We start from the raw sequence: 25,927 nt of genomic DNA, 5'->3' as shown, positions 1-25,927 counted from the left end.
TGGTATTTTATATAAATACATCACAATTTATTGCTACTTTATTGTGGATGAGCATTTGTATTTTTTTTAGTTTGAGTTTTCTGCAAATATACTTTTTTGCACATTTCCGTACCTATCTTTTGATGAGCATTTCTCTATGATGTATACTTATAAGTGGAATTGTTTGGTCATAGTTCTGCTGGTATTGCATATATTCAAATAATTTTCTGAGGCAGTTTTATCAACCTAGTCTTCCACCAATGATGGATGTACATTCTACTTGCCCTGCATTCTTGTCAACACACAGGATGGTCAGAGTTTTTAATTTTAGATATTCTGAAGAATATATAATAGTATTGCATTATGGTTTTAAAATGTGTTTCCCTAATGACCGGTGAGGTTGAACATATGTTTATTGAACATTTGGATGTCCTCTTTTATAAAGTGCCTCCCTTGAACATTTTTGTTTTAGGTGGTCTGTATTTTTCCTATAGATTGGTAGGAACTCACTATACATTTCATATATAAGTCCTTTGTTTATTATATGTATTGTATGCATCTTCTCCCACTCTGCAGCTTTTGTTTTCATGCTTTTTTAATGAGGAGTTTTTAACTTTAATGTAGTGTAAAAGTTCTATGTTTTTCCCTCTATGGTTAGTGTTTTTGCATCTTATTTAAGACATTTTTATCTATTACACTTCAAGATCACACATATATTCTGTTATAGCTTCTTCTAAAAGTGTTATTACTTTACATTTCATATTTAGATTTAAAATCTATCTGGAACTCATTGTTAAATAGTGTGGAATAGAAGTCAAAATTCACTTTCTTCCATATAAATATCCAGTTAATCCAATGCAACTAATTGAAAAGACGATCCTTTTCCCACTCTTTTGCCTTTCTCTTGATCAAGTGTCCATATACATGGATGTCTTTTTCCGGATACTCTGTTGTGTTGCATTAGTCTATTTTTATGTTCTTGTATCAATGCCACTCTATGCTATATATTGTATCTTAGTAATGTCTTTAAGTCCAGTAATGTAAGGATTTCAAAATTTTTTCTTCTTTCAGGCTGTCTTACATATTCTTGAACTTTTGCATTTTGATATATATTTTAGAATATTTCTTACACACTCACATACACAAATGCACACAAACAAGTTAAGGGGATTTTGATTAGGACTGAATTGAATCTGTAGAATAATTTGAGTGGTCCAATATGTAAATATGGCATATTTTTCCATTTACTGTTTGCAATATTTATTTTTACTGTGAATAGGAGCTGCTTATTTTGCACTAGCTTTATTCTAATTTATTTGCCTTTAAGCCTTTTATAAATGTTATCTTTTATAGACTTAATTTTATCAATTTGTTGCTGATAAATTGAAAACACTTAATTTTTGTAAATTGATCTTATACCTGGCAGTCATGATCAATTTACTTATTAATAATTATTATGTAGTTTCTAAATAAAGACAATATTATTACTTTCCCCAATCCTCATGCCTTTTACTTATTTTCTTGTTTGGTTTACTCCTCTGTAGGGTCTTTAGCACAATGTTCAATAGAAATGGGCATAGTAATTTCTTTTTTGTTCCTGGTCTCAATGAACATCTTTCAGTATTTAATTATGACATATATATAAGCATATACTTGCTGTAAGATTTTGTATCATCTTTTGAAATGATCACATTTCTTTCTTATCTTGTTAATATATGTTTCATTGGTTGATTTCTACTCATAAACCGCATATTCCTAGAAAAAAGCCAGCTTGATCATAAACTATTTTCTGAATTTGGATCTCACTGAATATGAATTTTTAATGTTTTGTTTAGATTTTTGAAATATGCTTATGAGACAGATTGTCTTGTAATTTTCCTTTCTTATAATTGTTCTTAGCAGGTTTTGTTATTAAATTTATGCTTGCCTCTTAAAACTGCTTAGGAAATATCATTTTGTTTATTCTTTTAATGAGTTTGTCTAGAATTGGACTTATTTCTTCCTTATATGTTTATAACTTTTCCCGGTAAAAGTATCTGACACTGGAGTTTCTTTGTGGGAGGGTTTTAAAATACAGATGTAATTTATTTAACAGACACAGGAGTATTTAGATTTTTTAATTTCTTTTTAGGTATTTTCATATGTTGTATTTTTCTAGAGATTATTATATTTCATGTAAATTTTCAAATGTATTATAATAATACTTTTTTTTTTCGTGGTACACGGGCCTCTCACTGTTGTGGCCTCTCCCTTTGTGGAGCACAGGCTCCGGACGCGCAGGCTCAGCGGCCATGGCTCACGGGCCCAGCCGCTCTGTGGCATGTGGGATCTTCTGGGACCGGGGCACGAACCCGTGTCCCCTGCATCGGCAGGCGGACTCTCAACCACTGCACCACCAGGGAAGCCCTGGGCCCAGTTTTTAACCTTGAGAGAATTTCCATGTTCTGGCACAGAATTCTGTCCTATGAGTACGTAGTCTTTTAAAAAACATCAAAATAAAAGTATTTTGGACAAAGCCAGAGATTAAAATTTAAACAATTTAGGAAAATTATGCAGAAGAATTTTGCCCTATCAGTAAGGATTGCTGAACTCCACACCTGCAGAGTAAGACAGGTTCCTGAGTGCAAGAGTTGCGTGATTTCTAATGGTCTTTCATTGCTAATTTGCCATCCTACATATCTTTCCCACACTACTTTTTCCTTCCTTGTACCATATGGAATTGACTCTTACAGTCTTCATCACTTGCGTTTTCTTTTCTTTTCAAATTTATTTAAATTGAGGTATCATTGACATATAACAATGATAGTAATTTCACGCACACAATGCAATGGTTTAACATTTGTATATATTGCAAAATGATCACCACAATAAGTCTAGTTAACATTCATCACTATACATATGTACAATTTATTTATTTATTTTTCTTGTGATGAGAATCACTTGGGTTTTCTTCCTTTCTGGCTTCCCATTGGTTCAACCAATGAGATTCTACTAGGACATAAAAGAATAGGTGAAGAAGGAACTTGAGTTTTTTCTTCCCATGGACCTTGGGAAGCAGGTTCAGAAGTTCTGGTAGTAGTATGTCCCTCTATGACTATAGCTTCAAATTTCTGTGACTCCAGTATCATAAATTCCTCCCCTTGTCCCTTGACAGTTCCTTGGGTGTTTACATATCCTCTCATTTATTGACTGATTATTATCCACATCCTAATTGATATTCCTTTCACTAAGGCCTCTTCTAATACAAGGAGGAGGGGGCACACAAGAGGATTCCAGGCAAAAAGATCAAGAACAAAGGTGTTGAGAGTTGAAAGAGCTTGGCACATTCCAGAAGGAAGTATAAACCAGTGCGTTTGAGCAGTGGAAGCAAAAGGGGAAGTGGCAGGACATGTGCTTGAAGGAACAATCAGGTACAAAATCATACAGATGGGTAGGTCAGAATAAAGAGCATGAATTTAAGTGCAATGGGAGGCCACTGTAGGTGACATCTGGGTTGGTCGAGGACAGGACTGAAGCAGGCAGATTACTCTGAGAAGCACTACAATATTTTCAGAAATGGTGTTTTGAAACATGTTGGAGATGGAAATGGAGACAGTGGAAGGACATAAACTTCAGAGGTAGAACTGACAGGAGTTGCAGTTCCAGGTTTATTCATTTATTTATCCATTCAATTTATATATGCTAATTAAATGTCAAATTAGCATATGCCTTGTGCTATGCCTTGTGTTAAGATATGACAATGGATGTTACAGATACTAAACAAATAATTACACAAAGAATTATATTATTGCCTTGTTATCAGTGCTATAGAAGAAAAAGTAAATGATCTTATGAAAATTTGTACCAGGGACTCCTAACCAGCATGGATGTTTAGAGATGTCCTCAATGAAGGAATGATCTCTAAGATAAGAAGTGAAGGATAAGTATATGTTACAAAAGCAGTAAAGGGTATCTAAATTTGGGTTTCCCCCAAAGTTTACCCTAAGAAAAGGATTCAAGTGCTAGCAGGTTTTTTTGGGGAGGCAGGTGATGCCACAAAATACCAAGAGAAGAGTGGGGAATAGGATGGGGAGGGAAGACAGCCAATACAGGGTGTGGAATCAAGTAGCTATCTGTGGACAATTGGGGCCCAGTCCTATGGGAGAAATCTGGAAGTGGAGTAGAACACGGGCCTCAGGATTACCCCACCAGGGAGTGAGAGAGTTGAGGTGTTTATAACCAACTCTCATCAGTTATTCGTTGGGGACTGTGTCTGGAGCCTTAACTCTCCAGATCTGAGAGGCAGAGTAGAATTTCCTGGTTTTGAAGAAAGTCTTCATGTGGAGACGCACAGACTGGCAGTTGGCAATCATTTGTGTGCAAATGAGTTGCCTCTGTAAATATGTATAACTGAATCACTTTGTCGTACACCTGAAGCTAACACAGCATTGTTAATCAACTGTACACCAATATAAAATAAAAAGTTAAAAAAAATTTAAATATACAAATGTATGACATACATTTTAGTTCTTAACTTTTTTTACGTTCTCTAATATGTATTACAAATGTAGCCATTGCTTTAAAATGTATCATGTAAATATAAACAAATTGCTGGAAAAAAAATATCCAGAGAAACATGGTTAAGTCACCAACAGAAACTGCCACAAGGGTTCAAAGAGACTCATGGAACAAGAGTGGCCAAGACTTTGGGTTAAGACAAAGCTTGCTATAGTCTTGGAACAACAAAAAGGCTGTCCTTTAGAAGGCGAAAAGATAGAGACTCAGGGGAACAGAATGGAGGGCAGTTAATATTTGGAATCAGAGAAGGTACTATTGGAACAACCATTATGATTCAACAATGTTTGAGCTACAGATTGGAAACACAGTTGCTATACAAGAGATACCAAGAAGCTAAAATCTTACCAAGGGAAGTAGGGCATCTGCACAGGTAAATAACAAAACAAGGTAGTTCACACTGGCAAAGTGGGAGCCATGCAGGGAGGAGTGGATTGTCATCAGGAGATGAGAAGGCTGGAAAGTATTTTGAGAGTCAAATGGTCCTTTATCTGGGCTTTGAGGGATAAGAAATGCAAAGCATGTTTCCAGAAAGGGAATGTCATGAACAAACGTTCTGTCAAAGAAATAGATGTGGCATTCCTGACACAGTTACAGGCATCTGAATGCAAACTTCACTAATGAATAAGCAAATATTGATACATGGTTTGCTCACCTCCTCCTGCTGTCCCAGGAGAGGCCCCCTCTGTTTCTTGTGTCAGGATTAGCATTAAAACATGAAGGTGTTTGGAGACAGCTAAGTAGCAAGGCAGAAGAGAGTCAGGAAATATCAGATCCCACCCCACAAATATTATTGGAGAAAGAAAAATTGAATGGCATTAGTGGTGGCAAAGTTTTAGAGAAAAAGAAAACTGTTCCCAGGGCTTCCCAGGTCATAGGAAATGATAGAAGAGAATGTCTGAGACTTCACAATTTAGTTTCTTGACAAGTTTAGTAAGCCCAGTTTGGTAGTTACTACCAGACAAGGTAGTAAATAGATTTCGTCTTGCATAACAGCTCTTATCAGTTTGTTGCCTGTCTCTAGACTACTATGTTATAAAGATTCAGAGGGCTCACTTAAAATCAGCTGGAAGGAGATCTGGGATCCATTGCTGATGTCTGTCATGGGCATGGGGTATAGGGTGTAGGCATTATGTTTGTAAAGACTTAGTGCATATTTTAGGAATGTGTTCAGCTGCACGTGGCAGAGATCCAATACCAGTGACCGAATATGGGTTTATTTTTCTCACATAGAGAAAAGACTGGAGCTAGAGAGCTTAATTTTTTTTTTCTTTAATGCTCATTCCCTATTGCTATCAAGGATCCAAGCCCATTTTTCCTTCCTGTCTTTCCTTCCTAAATTATGCTAGTAATTTAGCTGTGATGATGAATTAATTTTATGTGTCAGCTTGACAGGGCCATGGGTCCCTAGATATCTGATCTAATATTATTTTGGGTATATCTCTGAGAATGTTTCTGGATGGGCAGCCAGTCTCTAAATGTGCATGGGCCAGCTGCTTGGCTGACCATGGACATGGGCCTTTTCTGACATTACATTGTGATCCCCGGTTGTGAGGCGTATGTGACTATTGAGAAGTCAGCCGTGCAGGCAGGTACCCAGAAGTCTGGTTCACAGAAACTGGACTGGAGAAGTGTGCCTTTTCATGTCATCCCCATTGTCCTCTTGCCAGGGAAGACCTGGCAAGGGCTCTATTCTTTGTTGCAAAGGACATAAGCTCTTCCTGTGTTAGACCTATGGACAATGTCTATTATTGCCCTCTCTTTCCTCATGATGTAGGTCTTTCTGGGTCAGTTGCATTGCTTTTGGGCTTAGCTTCTCCAATGTTACTAGCATATGCTGTGGGGATGGTAGCTTCCCCTGCAGCTCCAGCCTGGCTTCTGGAGAGGAGCCACGGGATTCTGAGGGTGGTGTCCATGTTCTCCCATACAAGAGCATTGCTGGGCTCTAGGTGAGAACTTGGAGCCCGAATGAACTCCATGCCCAAAGTAAAGCTTAGAGAAAGAGATAAGTCCATTCCTGTATTTTTGGATCCCTAGAAAGCATCAGGGTGGACAGGAAACTCATTCCAGCATTTTTTCTTCAGTCTGGAGCCTTAACTTTCAAGAGTAAAAGCTGAGAATTTGATAACTGAAGACCAGCTGCTAAATTCAATCTTGGACCAACCTAGGCTGAAGGCTGGGAGAAAGGATTATGATCATAGATCAAATGGGTAGGTTTTGTTGACCATTCATCTGTTATTTTCCCTTAGCTTACCAGACTCAAGTACTTTGAAATGCTATCTTTTGGTTCTCTACCTCTATCCAAAGAAATTAGATGTGGTATCCCAGGTAGGATTGCCAGATAAAATACAGGATGTACATTTAAATTGAATGTCAGATAAACAATCAATAAATAGTATATGTTTATCCCAAATATTACATGGGGTATTCTTATACTAAAGAATTATTCACTTTTTTTTAACATCTTTATTGGAGTGTAATTGCTTTACAATTTTGTGTTAGTTTCTGCTGTATAACAAAGTGAATCAGCTATATGTAAGCATATATACCCATATCCCTTCCTTTTTGCATCTCCCTCCCACCCTCCCTATCCCACCCCTCTAGGTGATCACACAGCACTGAGCTGATCTCCCTGTGTGATGCAGTTGCTTCCCACTAGCAATCTATTTTACATTTGGTAGTGTATATATGTCAATGCTAATTTCTTACTTCGTCCCAGCTTACCCTTCTCCCTCCCCATGTCCTCAAGTCCATTCTCTAAGTCTGTGTCTTTATTCCTGTGCTGCCCCTAGGTTCTCCAGAACCATTTTTTTTTAGATTCCATATATATGTGTTAGCATACAGTATTTGTTTTTCTCTTTCTGACTTACTTCACTCTGTATGACAGACTCTAGGTCCATCCACCTCACTACAAATAACTCAATTTCATTTCTTTTTATGGCCGAGTAATATTTCATTGTGTATATGTGCCACATCTTCTTTACCCATTCATCTGTCGATGGACACTTAGTTTGCTTCCATGTCCTGGCTATTGTAAATAGTGCTTCAGTGAACATTGTGGTTCATGTCTGTTTTTGAATTATGTTTTTCTCAGGGTATATGCTCAGTACTGGGATTGTTGGGTCATATGGTAGTTCTATTTTTAGTTTCTTAAGGAACATCCATGCTGTTCTCCATAGTGATTGTATCAATTTACATTCCCATCAACAGTGCAAGAGGGTTCCCTTTTCTCCACACCCTCTCCAGAATTTGTTGTTTGTAGATTTTTGATGATGGCCATTCTGACCAGTGTGAGGTGATATCTCATTGTAGTTTTGATTTGCATTTCTCTAATGATTAGTGATGTTGACCATCCTTTCATCTGTTTGTTGGCAATCTGTATATCTTCCTTGGAGAAATATCTATTTAGGTCTCCTGCCTGTTTTTTGGATTGGGTTTTTTTCTTGTTTTTTTTTGTCTTTTTTTTGTTTTTTTTTTTTTTGATGTTGAGCTGCATGAGCTGCTTGTATATTTTGGAGATTAATCCTTTGTCACTTGCTTCGTTTGCAAATATTTTCTCCCATTCTGAGGGTTGTCTTTTCATCTTGTTTATGGTTTCCTTTGCTGTGCAAACTTTTAAGTTTCATTAGGTCCTATTTGTTTCTTTTTGTTTTTATTTCTATTTCTCTAGAAGTTGGGTCAAAAAGGATCTTGCTGTGATTTATGTCATAGAGTGTTCTGTCTATGTTTTCCTCGAAGAGTTTTAAAGTGTCTGGCCTTACATTTAGGTCTTTAATTCATTTTGAGTTTATTTTTGTATATGGTGTTAGGGAGGGTTCTAATTTCATTCTTTTACATATAGCTGTCCAGTTTTCCCAGCACCACTTATTGAAGAGGCTGTCTTTTCTTCATTGTATATTCTGCCTCCTTTATCAAAGATAAGGTGACCATATGTGCATGGGTTTATCTCTGGGCTTTCTATCCTGTTCCATTGATCTATATTTCTATGCTGATACCATACTGTCTTGATGACTGTAGCTTTGTAGTATAGTCTGAAATCAGGGAGCCTGATTCCTCCAGATCCTTTTTTCTTTCTCAAGATTGCTTTGGCTATTCAGGGTCTTCTGTTTTTCCATACAAATTGTGAAATTTTTGTTCAAATTGTGAAAAATCCCATTGGTATTTTGATAGGGTTTGCTTTGAATCTGTAGATTGCTTTGGGTAGTATGGGTCATTTTCACATTAATGATTCTTCCAACCCAGGAATATGGTATATCTCTCCATCTGTTTGTATCATCTTTAATTTCTTTCATCAGTGTCTTATAGTTTTCTGCTTACAGGTCTTTTGTCTCCTTAGGTAGGTTTATTCCTAAGTATTTTAAAGAATTATTCATTTTTTATCTGAAATTCAAATTTAACTGGCATCCTGTTTTTTTTTAACATTTTACTTTGAAATTATATCTTCTCAGAAAGTTGTAAAGATAGTATATAGAGGTCCCATGTATACTTCACCCCCTATAGTATATAGAGGTCCCATGTACGGTTTGCCCTAATGATTGCTCTTATACTGTTATAGTACAATATCAAAACCAGGAATTTTATATTGGTACATTGTGTGCATGGTTCTATGTCATTTTATAACGTGTAAACTTATGTAACCACTACAAAGATCTTCCTCATGCTATCCCTTTATCATTGTACTCTCCTCTCTTTGCCCACCTCAAAATATCTAACTCCTGGTAATCACTAATCTATTTCCCATCTCTCTAACTTTGTCATTTGAGGATGTTATATAAATGGAATCATATATTATATGACTTTTCAGATTGGCTTTCTTCACTGAGTATAATGTCCTTAAGGTTCATCCAATTTGTCCCATGTATTAGATAACAAAATATGTGAAGCAAAACTGATTGAAGGGAGAAAAGAAATAGACAAATTCACAATTATGGCTAGGGACTTCGACACCCAGTTTTCAATAATTGATAGAACAACCAGACAGAAAATCTAAGATATAGAAGAATTCAAACCCTGCCATCAGCCAATAGGATTTAAACAATATTTTTCAAATGTTCCACTCAATCACAGTGGGCTACACATTCTTTCCAAGCACCAGTGGGACACATACCAAGATAGAACATATCCTGGGCCATAAAACAACCTTCAACAAATTTAAAAGAATTGAAATCATACAGACTACATTCTCTGACCACAATGGAATCAAACTAGAAATCAATCACAAAAAGATAATCTCCAAATATTTAGAAATGAAATGACACATTTCTAAGTAATCTTTGAGTCAAAGAGAAGTTTCAAGAGAAAGAAGCTCAAAAAATAAAGTCAAAATAAACCCAAAGCAAGAAGGAAGAAGGAGCAAATAAAACAAGAGCAGGACTCAATGTAATTGAACACCCCTATATATATATATATATATATATATATATATATATATATATATATATATATAAATCAATGCAACAAAACTAAATTTCTTTTAAAAGATTGTTAAAGTTGACAAGCCTCTAGCAAGAATGACAAAGATAAACAAAAGAGAGAAGACACAAATTACTAATAACAGGAAAGAAGCAGGGAATATCACTACAGATTCTGCAGACATCAAAATAATAAGGAGAATATCATAAAAACATCTGTATACACATGAATTTGACAACTTAGATGAAATGGGCCAGTTTTTCATAAAGTACAACCTATCACAGCTCACCTAATGTAAAATAGATAATTTTAACAGCCCTTTATAAAATATAAAAATTATATAATATAAAGGAAGTGAGCATTTTTAACTGAGAACATTGCCACTAAATAAGAAAGTGGAGAATGTGACAGTGTGTAGCAAGCAGCAGTGTCATCCACATCTCCTTTAAACATGGTAATGACTTAACTGAAGAAATTGCTGAGAGGCCATGAATATCCTATGCTCTAAATTCCAAGAAATTGCATTAATCTACAGGTTGCTCTTATTGTTTATTCCCCCTCAGGACCTGCATCATACTCATCTGTTTTTGCCTCTGACAGTGATGGAGGCAAAACATCAATATGGTTTTATCCGTCTTGTAAGGATGGACCTTAGAAATGGAGGCTTTGCTCTCTTCTGTGGATGATGACAAAGTAAGACTTGACTCATGCTTTCTCTTGGTTCCCACAGCAAAGCTACTGAAACAGTATCAGGAAATTGTAAGAATCTTGAAGGGTCAAGAGTCAACAAGCATTTGTTGTTTCTCACTTTCTACTTAACTCTTAATATTTTCTCATCTGTCAAATAGCTTTAGTTTGTCTTATTCATCAGGAGTAAAAGGCTCACAGTGGTTGTGAAATGGTCTTTGGACTGTGTGTCAGTCACTTTAATCCTGGGAAAAGGCATTATATTTCATTTTTTCTTATTCCCTCTTAAAGGACAAAACAAACCCTTTTCCAATTAGAACCTCTAACAGTAGTTTTGAGAGAGTATTTCAGACACAGCTCTCATGATGTCCCCCTGGTTGGTAGAGAAGATTGTGTGGGAATGAAAGCTATGGAAGCTGCAAACAATTAGTATAATGCTTTTGTCTAGAAATGTACATGTATCTCAGTAAAACACTGAATTTGTTATTATTGTATTGTGTATTATTACTATTGTCTTTTGTTGTTACTATCATTATGATTATCTTCATTATCATTTTAGAATACAAGTTCTTTGTTATTACAATAAAATGTCCCTAGTGACACAACTAAAATGTCACTTATTCCTGTTTTCAAATGTGTATATATGCGTAGATGTGTGTAGGTGTAGTTTACACATTCTTGTATTTCTCTAGATTACCTTTTTGTTGGCTTAGAAAGGCTGAGTATGAATGTAGCTAGCCTAAGACCAGAAAGTTCCTCTTTGAAAGATAATTTTTTCTCAATTTTGAATTTCCTTTGCCAGTCATTAGAAGTTGGTGGGAAATTCCAGTCCTATGAGAAATGCTGACATTAAATTTCTGTAAAATATCTAGAACAATTGATGTTACCTGAACCAGGCCTAATCAATTCTTAATATAAAAAGCTCTTCAGAACAAGGGGGGATGGACAGGCTTATGGTAAAAGGAAGTTAATCCAATGTTTTCTCTTTTAAACTAGGAGTTTCCAAAGAAATAAGATCATGAGAATGTCAGGGACTACTTTGGAATAGAAAGGCAAGACAGACATTTATTTTCCTCATCCTTTGGAACTGATATGTCCCAGATCTCCAGTCCAAGGCCACCTTCAGCCACCTTCCCTGGCCAGCCTGTGTCTCTCTTCAACAGTGGCCTTCTGCCACCCCACCTCACCCTGGCACATTTTAAAAAATTTATCTCATTTTTGAGCCACTGAGATAATGATAGAGAATAAACCTAATCAGCCCTGTTTAGAGAGCCTAATTTGTGAAAATTTACAAAAATATATTATATCAGCTAAGGATATATATACAAATACATTCCACTCAAATCACAATTTACCTACTGTACTTATAATGATAGGTATTCTCTGTCTAGTCGAAGTTGATTTTCAAAAAGATAAGCTTTAATTTCATGGATTCCCTTAACTAGCTGCACTGCTTGCTCTGTTTCCTTGATTCTTTGTGTAACATAATGAGTAACTTGATATCTGCCTCATATTTTATGGACGCATAATTCATCTCAATTCCAGATGCAGGAAAGTTATTTCTGCTTGAGTTTCCAATGTTTTATCCACAGCCTCAATTAGATGATTATTTAACAGCCAGTTGAATTCCCAGACCAAACCATCAAGGCCTAGGTCTTTAATTGCCTAAAAACTGTTTGCTCTGGGCTTCCCTGGTGGCGCAGTGGTTGAGAGTCCGCCTTCCGATGCAGGGTACATGGGTTCGTGCCCCGGTCTGGGAGGATCCCACCTGCTGCGGAGCGGCTAGGACCGTGAGCCATGGCCGCTGAGCCTGCGCATCCGGAGCCTGTGCCCCACAACGGGAGAGGCCACAGCAGTGAGGGGACTGCGTACCGCAAAACAACAACAAAAAAAACAAACAAAAAAACTGTTTGTTCTAACATTTGGCTTTCAAATATCCTGCTGGGTCAAGTTTCATTGAAAAAAGATGGCTTTCCTAGCCTAAGAAGATTTTAGAGGATAGAATATAAGCAGTGCCTCAATAAGATAACAAAACATATCTAAAATATTTTTACCTAAAATTCGTATTTATTAAGCCTTGTGTATGTGTGTATACTAAGAAAAAAAAAAAAAACCTAGATTTTCTCCATATTAAAAGTATTGGGAATTTAGTTTCCTTCAATGCCAAAATCTACCTTTAATCATAACTAAAGGTGATGAAGAGGCAAATAGGTATATAGTGCATTAAGGGATTAATACTTTCTCGTAGGAAACAGTAAACTCAACTTGATGTTGTTGCAGCCAGTAATTTTTAAATCCTCCATTAAGTATCCAATTACCCCTAAGACGTGTGTTGGCATAACAGACACAGAGCATCATGGGGTATTATTATTTTTATGATGGAAGAGTAAATATTTAACAGAATCTTACTTCTTTAGGAAGTGATAATATCAATACCAGGATATGATACATCAAATGAAAATGTTACATAGTTAGAATACTGTAACAGACACACTTATGGAAGTGCTGGAACACTCCCAAAAAGCATTTGAGAAAAGATAAAACAAAAAAGGACATTAAATAATGTCATTCAGTTATCCTCTTATGTAAGAAAAGCCAAATAAGTGGAAATGAAACCATTGCAAAGTCATTTGAACTTAAATCTCAAAAAACATAAGAAGAATGCTTTAATCCTAGCATTGACCAGACTTCCTTTGCAAACCTGAGCAAATGCTATTGTCTTTAACCTCATTTCTCCATTTCTGAAATGAGAAAGATTGGATTTTGTTTCTCCAAGGATCCTTGAAGTGATTAATTGCCTAATGGTTTCTAAAGATCTTTGAAAACCAAAGGGCTGAGATTTAACATATTATGGTGCATCCCCCCTTGATCATGGCATTTCTGAAATTTCTTTGTAATTAAGTTTCCATTCTCTCTCTCTCTCTACTTTTTAAAATCTTACTGATTATTTTTCTTGAGATACGTTTTACTGAGAAAAGGGCCAATGAGCCACTGACCAGCATTTGGATAAGACAAGTTGTTTCGGGTTTATTTTCTAAAATGTGACACTGACTTCTCTCTTTTTAAAATTTCTTTTTTTTTCTCTTCTCTTTATTTTCCTTTCTATTCCTTCCTCTTTATTTTTTTCTTCTCTTTCCCTCATTCCATGACATATTGCAAACATATAGAAAAGTGCAGAGAATAATGTAAGACTTCCAAGGCATGCAGCCATGACACAGATGTCATAAAGAAAAATGGTATAGATGATCTTATTTGCAAAGCAGAAATAGGGACACAGATGTAGAGTACAAATGTATGGATACCAAGGAGGAAGGGGGTGGGGTGGGATGAATTGGGAGATTGGGATTGACATATATACACTACTATGTATAAAATAGATAACTAATGAGAACTTACTGTATAGCACAGGGAACTTTACTCAGTGATCTGTGGTGACCTAAATGGGAAGGAAATCCATAAAAGAGAGGATATATGTATACATATGTATGATTCACTTTGCTGTACAGCAGAAACTGACACAACAGTGTAAAGCAGCTATACTCCCCCTGCAAAAAAAAATCCATCCAGAGTTCTAACACAAACATGTTTTAGTTTCCCATCTGTCAATTGTAGGAACAAATCATGTCAAATATATTGAGATAAAGAAATATGATGGATAGAATAAGTGGAGAATATTGGGTAAGATGGTATTTTTTTCACAAAATATTGACCATCACAGACCCAGAGGAAACTGAGAAGGGCTATCTTAATTTTTTCTGATAAAAAATTGAAACCCGAATAAGCCACAAATTGCTTGCAAAGAACTTCAAAGTAAAAGTAGGCTTGGCAGCGAGATTTTGCCCATTGCCTCAAGAGCTATCACAGTTCATTCTTCTCCATGGCTGGTATGAATGTTTCAGCTCATTTCTTAGCATTATAAATAATTCATTAGACACTATATGTAATTCACAATCTTCCCTAAATATTGGAAGTCACAAGCATGCCCATGCCTCATGGTTCTAGCTATTTGTGAGTATTGCTTTTAAGTGCCAGGGATATGGTTCAGTAAATTATTAGAAGCATATTAATTAGCTGTTTTTCATTAGGCAGTATTGCAAGAAAGATCAGCAACAAAATGTTAACAGGTGGAAGATCTGATTTATTGCATATCTCATAAAACAAAACCAAACAAAATTTGGTACAAGTTCATAGTCTCTGTTGCATTAGTTAATTCTGTTATTCACTAATGAACTCTAATATTAATAAATTAACTTATTCATAAAAAAGGATAATGTTGGGGCTTCCCTGGTGGCGCAGTGGTTGAGAGTCTGCCTGCCGATGCAGGGGACACCGGTTCGTGCCCCGGTCCGGGAAGATCCCACATGCCGCGGAGCGGCTAGGCCCGTGAGCCATGGTCGCTGAGCCTGCGCGTCCGGAGCCTGTGCTCCGCAACGGGAGAGGCCAAAACAGTGAGAGGCCTGCATACCGCAAAAAAAAAAAAAAAAAAAAAAAAAAAAAGAATAATGTTTAGCTTCCTTATAGTTTTAATAGAAATAAAATTTTACTTATGGGTGAAGTTTCAAATGTGCCCCTCCCCAGCTCCACTGGCTTCTCTCCTTCTATGAGTTAACCACTGTCTTCAAGATTTTTGTGTCCCTACCAGTATCTTTTTCCATGTGGATGGACGTTTATGTTGTTTTCAAGATTTACTATTTAAAAAAATTGTAATGAACATTTGTGTACTTATTTCTTTTTGGACTGGTATAAGATTTTCTAGTCTGGACCCTGGCAGGGAAATTTTTGAGTCATAGATAATTTTATATTCAACTAACTTCAGTATTTTCAAATTGCTTTCTAGATTGGTTATAATGCCACCAGCAGATAGATTATGAGGCTCGTTAGGTCCCTGGATCATCTTTAATTCTGGAGATTGTCAGTCTTAGACATTTCTCATGTGATAGGTATTAAATCATATCTTATTTTTTATTTATGTTTTTTGAGGTATAATTTGCATATAGTAAAATTCACCCTTTTGAGTGTACAGTACAGTATTAGAAATTTTAACAAATTCATACAGTTGTGTAACCACCACCACAACCAATATATAGAACATTTCCATTACCTCCCCAGAATTCCTTTATTTCTCTTTATGGCCAGATCCTTTTTAATTCTCACAAATAGAGCTTCATGGATGCAAGCTGACTGACACACATCCAGACAACACATCTGTAATCAAGGCACTGGGTTTGGGAATGCCAGCTGAATCTATCTCTTTTATTGAGAAAGCAATTTTTTAAAAAAAAGGCATCAGCAGGTATCTCTTTAAGTCTACTTGGTCAGAATTAATTGGGTGTGTTTTTGGGCAGGATGCAGGGAGCATCTTCTGGGAGTTTGCTTGGAAATGTATAGAATTTATAGATTAATGTAGAAAATAAATATGGTCTAACACTGCATGTAGTTGGGCCTTTTTATGTATTTTGATCAAATTTTATATTTTCTCCATAGTCAAAAAAAAGTGAAAAATTCTTGCACATTTTATTAGATTTATTCCTATATACTTCAAATTTATTTTTCAATTGCCAATTAATTTCTAATGATCCTATTTTATAAATGTTATTTTTATTTACTGAACTCTGTATAAATTTTCTAAACTTTTTCTAATTATAAATTCAGAATCTTCTGAATTTTTATTTAGATGAATATTTAATCTATGAATGATGACAATTTGGACTCTTCTTTTGCAATTCTTATAGTTTTCTTTCACATTTTCCTTTCTTCATTCCCATTTTTCTTCCTGGTTTGCCCCCTTTTGCATATTTGTTTTAACATTTATGACCTATAAATGTATCTGTTCTTAGTATTCTTTTTTGAAGTAGTTTAACATCTGTCTGTTTTTCTCATGAATTAAACTCTTAAGCAAACGTTTATTTTTATATTTGTAAGAGAGTCATGATTTTACATTTTTTTTAACATTATCATTTAACTGTTTTCACTCTTAGAATTTCTGTTTAGTAAGTATTCAGATCTGATTTTTGTTCCTCCATATTGTTTTAGTTTTTTCCTCACGTTTTCTGATTTTTTTAACTGTAATAAGAATATTTCTGATCGTCTTAACTTTTCTAGCTCTTAGCAGTGCTGTTATCTCCTGCTTGTTGCTTTTCCTGCCTTTCCTCTTGGGAATATGATTCCTGGTATGGTTTGGAACTTTTAAAGTCCTATCGCCTTTAGCACAATTTGCTTTTACTGTGGAATTTCTGTCTGCCATGGGTTGTGGAGGGTTCCCTATAGAATAATTTTTGCTTTTGCTAGGGCATGGGTGTGAATGAGCTGTGTTGTTAAAGTTCTGACTTGGTGTTCCTACATATGAGTATGGTGCTGGCTCAGTTTCCATTTTTCACAGGGGAACATTATGGTCCTATCTTGTTTGTATGTTTTCTTATTGTTTCTCTGGCATATCAATCAGAGTTCAGTGTAAGGTACAGAAAAGGGTTTAATAGAATGAATTAGGCTTGACGAATTGAAGAAGTGGATTCTAGAAATCACCCCGAGACTAAAAAACTCATCCTACCCTCAGTCAGAAATCACCATCGGTTCTGTGGTAGAAACATGAAGCTACTGCTGGCACCCCTGCCACTACCACCAGTGCCTCTCTAATCCCAGAAAGTCTAAAGAACAGGCACTAGACAGATGTAGCTGAAAACACAATTCTACAGCTTTGCTTACAAAAGTCATTGAAAAATGAGCCCAAATCTTTTCCACCTTCCAATCTCATGTGAGGGCAATGATTGGTAAACCATTTCCCAGTTCCCTTGCTGTGTGGAATCTAGGAAATGTAGTCAATTTCAGTTTTGTTTCTAATTTATTTTCTTTTGATTTGCTTTCAACACCTCCAGTCAGAATGAGGGTGTAATGAAGCTTGAGTAATTCAATCAATAATGGCCACACCTAGACTAAAGGGGGATGTTCCTTTCAGGGAAATGGTTTTTGTTCCCCACTTCTCAGGTACTGATGGTCAAGTGTCCGCTGAGTCTTACAGGAAGCAGATGCTAAGATGGAGTCAGGACTGTAAACAATTTACTGGGGATTAACACTTGGGAAATGAAAAGGGTGGACTCCAACTGGGAGAAGGAGGCATCTGACTCCAGTACAGATCTAATCGAGTCCGCTAGTCCAACAGGGGGCTTCAGGACAAAGGTGGCCCATTAAAGGACTCCCACGTGGTATGGAAATGGCCAGGCCTTTGGACCAAAGGCTTGCTCAGTCATTGGCTGCAGCAACTCTAGGCCGTAAAGCTGAGGGGAGCCTGATGAAATTCAATAACACCTGAAGGCTCTCAGCTCATGACACTCCTTGCAGCAGGGCAATGTGCTCTTTCCTAAAGGGAGATCTTGGCAGGGCCTCACTATGCCTGCCAGAGATCACTTGGCCTGTCACTAGGTTTGTGTCAACCCTTGCTGCCACCTCTAAGGGCCTGCCTCTGCTCTAATACCCAAATGCATTGCCACAGCATCAGCTCTTATTTGCTTCCTTGGTTGCTTCTTCATTCTGGGCACAGAAAAATTGTCTTTTTTTTTTTTTTCCTTCAAGCTTGGCTACATCATCAGAATTTCTAAGTGTTAACCATAGGCATACAGCTGTTTCTTGTCATCTCAGTCTGTCTTTTTGCATCACTGAATTTATTTGCCTCCAAGACATCACTTACTAGAGACTTACTGGAGTCAGTCATCACGTTTGATGCAATTATGAATGTCACTGAGACAATAAGGAAGAATGATCCTCTAGTTGCCACAGATTCACCTGTAAATTGTCCTGGTTACTGTGACTTCATGGTTCAATATTGTCCTGCTTCTAGCCGAGTCAACTGACAACTACTTGACAATTTTAATGATCATTATGCTAGGAGATGGAGGAAATAGAAAATGGAAAAGAAATTGTTTGTATATTTAAGTAGCTCTTAGTTGGATGTACTAATACACAAGGAAGAGTTGAAAAACAATTAGTGTGAAATTATATGGCTTGAACCCTTCCTACTCAAAGTGTGGACTGTGGACTACCAGCAATGGCCGCACCACAAACGCATAATAAATGCAGATTCTGAGGCCATACTCCAAACCTATTGAGTCATAATCTGCACTTTAACAAGATCCCCAATGATTCATATGTACTTTAAGGTTTGGAAAGTACTCATTTATACAAAAATGCCATTGTTGATGGATTTGGGAGAAAGAAACTCAACAGGAAAAGAGAGAAACAGGGCCCTTAAATGGTTGTATGTGATCTCACCTTAAAAGAGAATAAATAGAGTTATATGGAAGGGATTTCAGTTCTGTGGAACAAAATGTGATAATTCAATTTTAAAACCTTTCAGAGAAACCTCCAATATTAACCTAAGAATCCACTATAAAATTTTATGGGACATCTAATAAAAGATTATTTTAATTGATATTGACATTTATGTTGTATGTCTTCTATGCTGTAGGAATTTTCATGAAATACATGAAGCCCTTTTGATAATTCATTAACTAGAGCTAGAATGGTCTGAATTTATATTGAATTTCAATATATAGTAAATTTTGCTATTATAAGGCACTTTGTGGCCAAAAAGTGTAGTTTTATTCTAAAGTAGTCTTAGTAAATTCTATCACAGGTATTCTCTGGATTATAGAGAGACTGACATTTTTATGAAGTGGGTTTTGCCAACAATATTTTTAGTGTCTTTCCCCTGTATTCCTACCTCTTCTATGAAGTGGAAACTGTAACTTCACAAAGCAGATCCACATGCTCTGAAACAGTGGAAAAGCGGCTTTTGTTAGAAATTAAAATGTGTCTTCTTTGATTTCTTCTCACATTATTAAGACAGGTAAATTGTATTTTCATGAAATGTTTCCATGTAGAAAAAAACTCTGCTGATAGATAATATTATTTCAGAGGGTCTCACTGCAGCTGCCATCCTTTTATTTCTAACTCCAAATCAGAGAGAGGGGACAAACAACCCTTGACTGACACAACTGATTCCAAATCTCAGTGTTATAGAGAGAAGAAAAACACTTCTAGGTATGACTTCAATGTAATTTTTAAAAATTGTCCTCAGGGACTCTGGTTTTTATAGCTTGAGTTAGAAGACATATTAGTGACAGCTGAGAGGGAAGTACAAGGAGGAATCTCAGTTGTGAAGATTGTAGTTTATGTTCAATGTATTAGGAATGAGGACATTGGTTTAATTCCAGTTTATTTATTAAGTCGTTCTTATCTCCCTGTTTTGCTCTCAGTTTCCTAATTTATAGGCAAGTTCAGATATTAATACTGAAAAAAAGACAAGCGGTAGATTAACCAATTTAGTGACTAAACAATCAGGCTTCATTTTATTTATTTATTTATTTATTTTTCACGGTACGCGGGCCTCTCACTGTTTTGGCCTCTCTGGTTGCAGAGCACAGGCTCCGGACGCGCAGGCTCAGCGGCCATGGCTCATGGGCCTAGCCTCTCCGCGGCATGTGGGATCTTCCCGGACCGGGGCACGAACCAGTGTCCCCTGCATCGGCAGGCGGACTCTCAACCACTGCACCACCAGGGAAGCCCCAGGCTTCATTTTAACAACTTCATTGAGATATAATTCACATACCATAAAATTCACCCATTTAAAGCATACAGTTCAGTGGTCTTTAGTACATTTAGCATATTAATTGTGTAACTATCTCCACAATCAATTTTAAAGAACTTTAATCATCCCAAAAAGAAAGCCGGTACCCTTTCGCAGTCATGACATATTCCTTCTCACCTCAGCCCTGGCAAACACTAGTCTACTTCCTGTCTCTATGGATTTGCCTATTTTGGACATTTAATATGACTAGAATCACACAACATGTGATCTTTTTGTGACAAGCTTCTTTCATTTAGCATGTTTTTAAGGTTTGTCTATATGTTGGCATGTGCCAGCACTTCATCCCTTCCTATTGCTGTGTAATTGAATGGACACAACAATTAGTTTATCCATTCATTCGTTGATGGACATTTTTGTCATTTCCTCTTTTCAGCTATTATGAATAATTTTGCTATGAATATTGGTGTAAAAATTTTCTGTGAAGTCACATTTCATTTCTCTTAGGAGTGAAATTGCTGGGTCATATGGTAAATCTACTTTTAACCTTTTTAAGGAACTGTCAAAACTATTTTCCAAAGTGTCTGCAACATTCTCACAGCAGTGCATGAAGGTTCCAAGTTCTCCACATCCTTGCCAACACTGTTATTGCCTGTCTTTTTTATTACAGCCATCTTAGTGGGTGTGAAATGGTCCCTCATTGTGGTTTCAGCATGCATTTCCCTGATGGCTAATGACATTGAGCACCTTTTTGTATGTGTGTTGATCATGTGTATATATTCCTTGGAGAAGTAGCTATTGAAGCCCCTTGTCCATTATTACAGACTACTGGATGAAGATTGAAGGAGAGCGTCAGGAGCCTGATTGTCGTTGTTATTATATAATTGAACAATTTTCAATATTTCTGTACTGCCTTGTAATATATTAAGATTTATCTTGGATTATCATTCACACACACAAAGTTAACTTAACTTTCTTTATCTAAGAAAAATGATAGTTTTTTTGCAGATTAAATTCTTCCCTCAAGATTTGAGGAGGTCTTGTTTCAAGTGTTTATTTCATATAAGGGGGTATCTCCAGGGTGTGTGTGTGTTTGTGTGTGTGTGTGTGTGTGAGTATGGATATGTGTATCTATGTGTGTCCGTGCATGCCATCATTGGGAATTTACCCTTTTACTGAGTTTGTTGAGTTTTAATGAAGCCTGATATTGTCCCCCAGGGATCTACTCTCTCTCTACTGGGTTCCTTGGTGAACCAAATGATGTCTCAAAATATGATGTTCATGTCTGAGGGCCTGGAGTTGTCTGGTTATGTCCACTTATCAGTAGAGTTTGGGGCAATAGCAATATTTGTGGGCTGATCCAAACCACTCCAGTCATTTATGGGAAAGAACTGATATTTATACAAATTAATTAGATACTTTGCATTAGTCCTTGCCGTCTTTTTCTTCTTAGTTTCCTGGATATTTGCATTATCTTACTTAGTTGTCTATGATAAATGTACACAATGGCTTAGTCTTAAACAACATCAGGAAAAGGATTTCATGCAAACTAGTAAGAACAAGGAAGAAGTAATTATTTAAGAGAAAGTTAAACAACTGAGGACTTAGGAACGGGAATCAGCTACCCAAGGGTAGCTATAATATCACCTTTAAAAATGTTTTTGGTTACCTAAAAGTCACAGGAAAAAGGCGAAAAATATTTTTAGAAATCAAAGTATTTTAAGAAAGCAGTTATTTAGTCTGAATTTTAGTTAAGGACATTTTGCTCTTCCTATTTAATTTTAAGAATCGATGCTTGATTTTTTTAATTGATCAAAGATGTTTGGATTTGCAAATAATTGTATGAACGAATTTAGCATAGCAGGGTTCTTCATGTGTCTTGTATAATGAACATATTGCAGCAACTATCTTTACTTTCTCATTTCCCATTCACCATCCATTCTTTCAAGTGCATTTGCATTGTCTACACTGAATTATGCAAATAAATGAATTTTATCAAATAAGAGACACATAAAGGTAAGAAGGTCTGACTGAAACATGATGAGTCTGAAATTATTTTCCTTATTCTTCTCCTTGATACTGTACATTCCTGTGGCTCTACAAGCCTTCTGCATTTACTTACATATTTGGCACATATTCATTTAAACTTGCTACTTTTATTTAGAGGGATTCTCCATCTTCTTCATTTGAATTTGTCTTGTCTCTTTCATTAAGCTGGAAACTACTCCAGGGGACTTGGTTTTCCCATGGCTGAGAGAACCAGCACTTTTTTGAGTCCCGGGCTGCTTCTGTGTTGTACAATGATTGACAAGTAGATCATACATCATTGTTGTCATTTTTGCTAGAATTCCAGAAGTTATTATCCTATGTGGGAAATCTTCCTCCCCACCCTATCCCCAAGTCTCCCATCTCTGTTGCTCTCGGATAGGAAGAGCATCAGGCAATCCTGCACTGAGTAGCTGAGTCATCCACCTCAGATGGAGAATGGGACCACAGAAGAGATACTGTGCAGTTTGTTGAGGGCAAAAAGGTTTTAGATTAATGTAAAGAGGAGGGAGGAACCAATGTCAGTCTAAGGTCAAAGGCTGAGACTCCTGTTCCAGTGTAAACATAGTATTTTTGCAAAATCTTTGCAAGCACTCAACACGCAAACGTGTCTTTACGCAAAATCAAATGATTGTGGAGTTGGGCTGCATTTATGTATTGCATTCTCAAGCTCCTCATTGTTAAGGCAGTGTAAATATGACTCTTACCTTACAAGCATCTTTAGAAAACATGGAGAAGAAATAGGTGAAGTGAAAATGGGAAGATTTCTTGAAGACAATTCAGAGCCAATGGAAGCTACACTGTTTGAAAATCTTAAACTCTCCCAACTTTACTAATATGAAGTGCAGCATATTTTAAATTTTAATTTATGTTTTTATTCTTGGGAATTTGTACCCTCCCTCAGCCAAACCCTCATTTATTTGTTTGCTCTCATCTTTCCTAGAACATCCATATTTTATAGCAAGTAAAAGGCCTGGTTAACCAAAGTTACTAATCCAGGAGGAAGAGTTCCAGCAGGAAGCATTTCTAGACCAGGTCAGTAACAGACAAAATGAGCAAAGAAGCAGACTTGCTGAGCAACTTTTTGGCTAATACTATTGGAAGCAACACTCAAAAGCAATTTACAGCTTTGCAAAGTTTGGGTTTTAAAGCAATCCTTGTCTCCTCATTCATTAGTAAGGTTGCAGGGTTAGTGACTGGGTGATCCTGCCAGGTTCATGTGTATCAGTCCCAGAGGCAAGACTCTGTGTGCTGAGAGCATCCACCAATATGACATAAAAAGTATAATTGTTAACATTTTAACTTGCTTCTCTTTAATTTGTAATAGCTACTAACTGTCTCAGTCACGGACATTCTAAAAAGAAGTGTATAGGGGCTGAGCCTGTTGTAATGGACTATTATTTCTCAAGTTAATGGCAGGAGAGCTTTTTCGGAGCAGGGTAAATTGAGATATCCCAAAATAAATTTAAAAGATTTCATTTCATAATAAACTTCACTTTCAATGTTTTTAATTATTTTTTATTGTGGTAAAATATACATAACAAAAATCTTACCATGTGTAAGTATACAGTTCAGTGATATTAAGGACATTCACATTTTGTGCTACCATGAGCACCATCCAACTCCAGAACTCTTTTCATCTTGCAAAACTGAAACTCTGTCTCATTAAACAACTCCCTGTTCCTCCCTACCCCCAGTCCCTGACAACAACCATTCCACTTTCTACTTTCTGCTCTATGGATTTGACTACTCTAAGTACCTCATATAAGTGGAATCATACAGCATTTGTTCTTTAGTAATTGACTTACTTCACTTAGCATGATGTCTTCAATGTTCATAGCATGTACCAGTACTTCCTTCCTTTTAAAGGCTGGATAATATTACACTGTGTGTGTGTGTGTATGTATGTATGTATGTATGTATGTATCTATATCTATATCTATATATACATATATATATTACATTTTGTTTATCCATTCATCTGCCTATGGCCCCTTGGCTTTTCCACTTTGGGCTATAGTGAATAATGATTATCAACTTCATTTTAAAAGGAAAAGTTCTCTGCACTCAAAGTGTTAATGTTTTGTCACAATGTTTCATGTTGGATTTGAAGATAGCAAAATCCATTGAAAAACTGAGATCCATATACACTGTATAGAAATCATAGATATTATTTATTTATTTTTCTGTCCAGGAATAAAATATTCCTGGAAACCTTTATATTGTGCAGAATAGCCAGTCTTTCAAGCTCAGTGCCTCTGTCCACTAACTGTGTTTACAAGAGAAAGTTGACTGCATTATCTTCCAGAATGGAGGGATACATGCTCCTTTTGCCTGTGATATTTATGGTAAGGACTCTGTTCCAGGGATTTGGGGCTTTATGAGGTTCTCCTCAGTGGGATGCCTTTTAATTGCTTAAGTTATATTAGTCCTTGAGGTAAGATCATTTTCTCAAGTGTCCAACTAAGTCCCCTGATCAACCCTCCTCAAAGCCACAGTAAAATTGGCATGCTTCAGTAGGGCAGGAATGCTAACATCCCAGATCTGAGAGAGGTAATTTCGTCCAAAATGCACTCCAGTGATGTTTATGTTTCAGATAAAGTGCTTACAACACTGTCGCTGCCCTTTTGACCCCTGTTTCCTTGTTCTTGTGCTTCTAGGAGAAAGTGATACTTAAATTCAAATCTTTACTTTTATTAGCTCCCAGAGTGAACTAGGATTTCAGTCCAATCTTATCTCTGGTATAAACATCCTGTTACCATTCATATCTTGGAGATATCTTGGGGAAAACGATTAAATACATTCCATCAAGGGAACATATGAAAACTCCTCAGAATCTGTTCCTTTCTTTCTTTCTTTCTTTTCTTTTCTTTCTTTTCTTTTTTCTTTCTTTCTTTCTTTCTTTCTTTCTTTCTTTCTTTCTCTCTCTCTCTTTCTTTCTCTCTCTCTTTCTTTTCAAATTCATGACCGTATATATGACAAACTCAAGGCAAAGCATTTTCAGAACAAAAAGGCACACTCTGCAGTGGCTGTTGTGGGGAGGGGCAGCCTGTGAGGTGTGAGTGAGGGAAAGGGGGTGAGGGCTGGAGTTACAGCCATACGCTGAAGTTGTTTCTCAGGTTGGACCCTCTTGTGTGGACAGCATCTTCAGCTGAGCTATAGGGGTTGAAAAATAACACTTTAACCTGTTGCAAAACACAGCAGTGAAGATGCACTTCCCAGTTCTCTTAAAAGCAAAACCTGCATGAGCCTTTAGAGATTTTTGACTTCAAATAAGTAGGATCCCACTTCCCGTGGTTGGCTCTATTCTCCTAAACCTCATCTCTTCAAATATAACAAGTGAAGGGAGTAAACAGAGAGGGAGGAGAGCTTCAGGTCACTTAGCTGATGTAGCCTCTGAAGGTATGATGAGAAATCATACGTTGAAACTGAGGCCAAAAGACAGCTAAACCTTAATATCTGGGAGAAGGCTTGTGCAGACCAATTGAATGGTGAACCATTTTATTTACTGAGGATATTATAATGGTTTAGACAAGTAGATTAAACAGCTCTATAAAACAGAATTCTGCACATAATCAAATCTCCATTTTGCAATAAAACTTATCTGTCAGTTTGACAGAAATCAATGAGCTAGTAAATATGAAGACATGGAGTGAACTGAAGCAAAATGCC

The 25,927-nt window shown here is 36.5% G+C and overlaps 1 long non-coding RNA gene across 1 annotated transcript in view; it reads right to left on the bottom strand.

Moving 5' to 3' along the window:
• LOC309973468 overlaps positions 1–25,278 on the bottom strand; it is a 470,361-nt gene extending 445,083 nt beyond the window's left edge. Inside the window, exon 1 of the long non-coding RNA XR_014326825.1 lies at positions 25,083–25,278. This is a non-coding gene — a long non-coding RNA (uncharacterized lncRNA). The remainder of the gene's footprint in view (positions 1–25,082) is intronic.
• Positions 25,279–25,927: the final 649 nt, after the last annotated feature.

Source organism: Leucopleurus acutus (genome assembly GCF_964270905.1).
Source record: "Leucopleurus acutus genome assembly, chromosome: 16".
Classification (NCBI taxonomy): Eukaryota; Metazoa; Chordata; class Mammalia; order Artiodactyla; family Delphinidae; genus Leucopleurus; species Leucopleurus acutus.
This window is presented reverse-complemented; position numbering and strand designations above follow the sequence as displayed.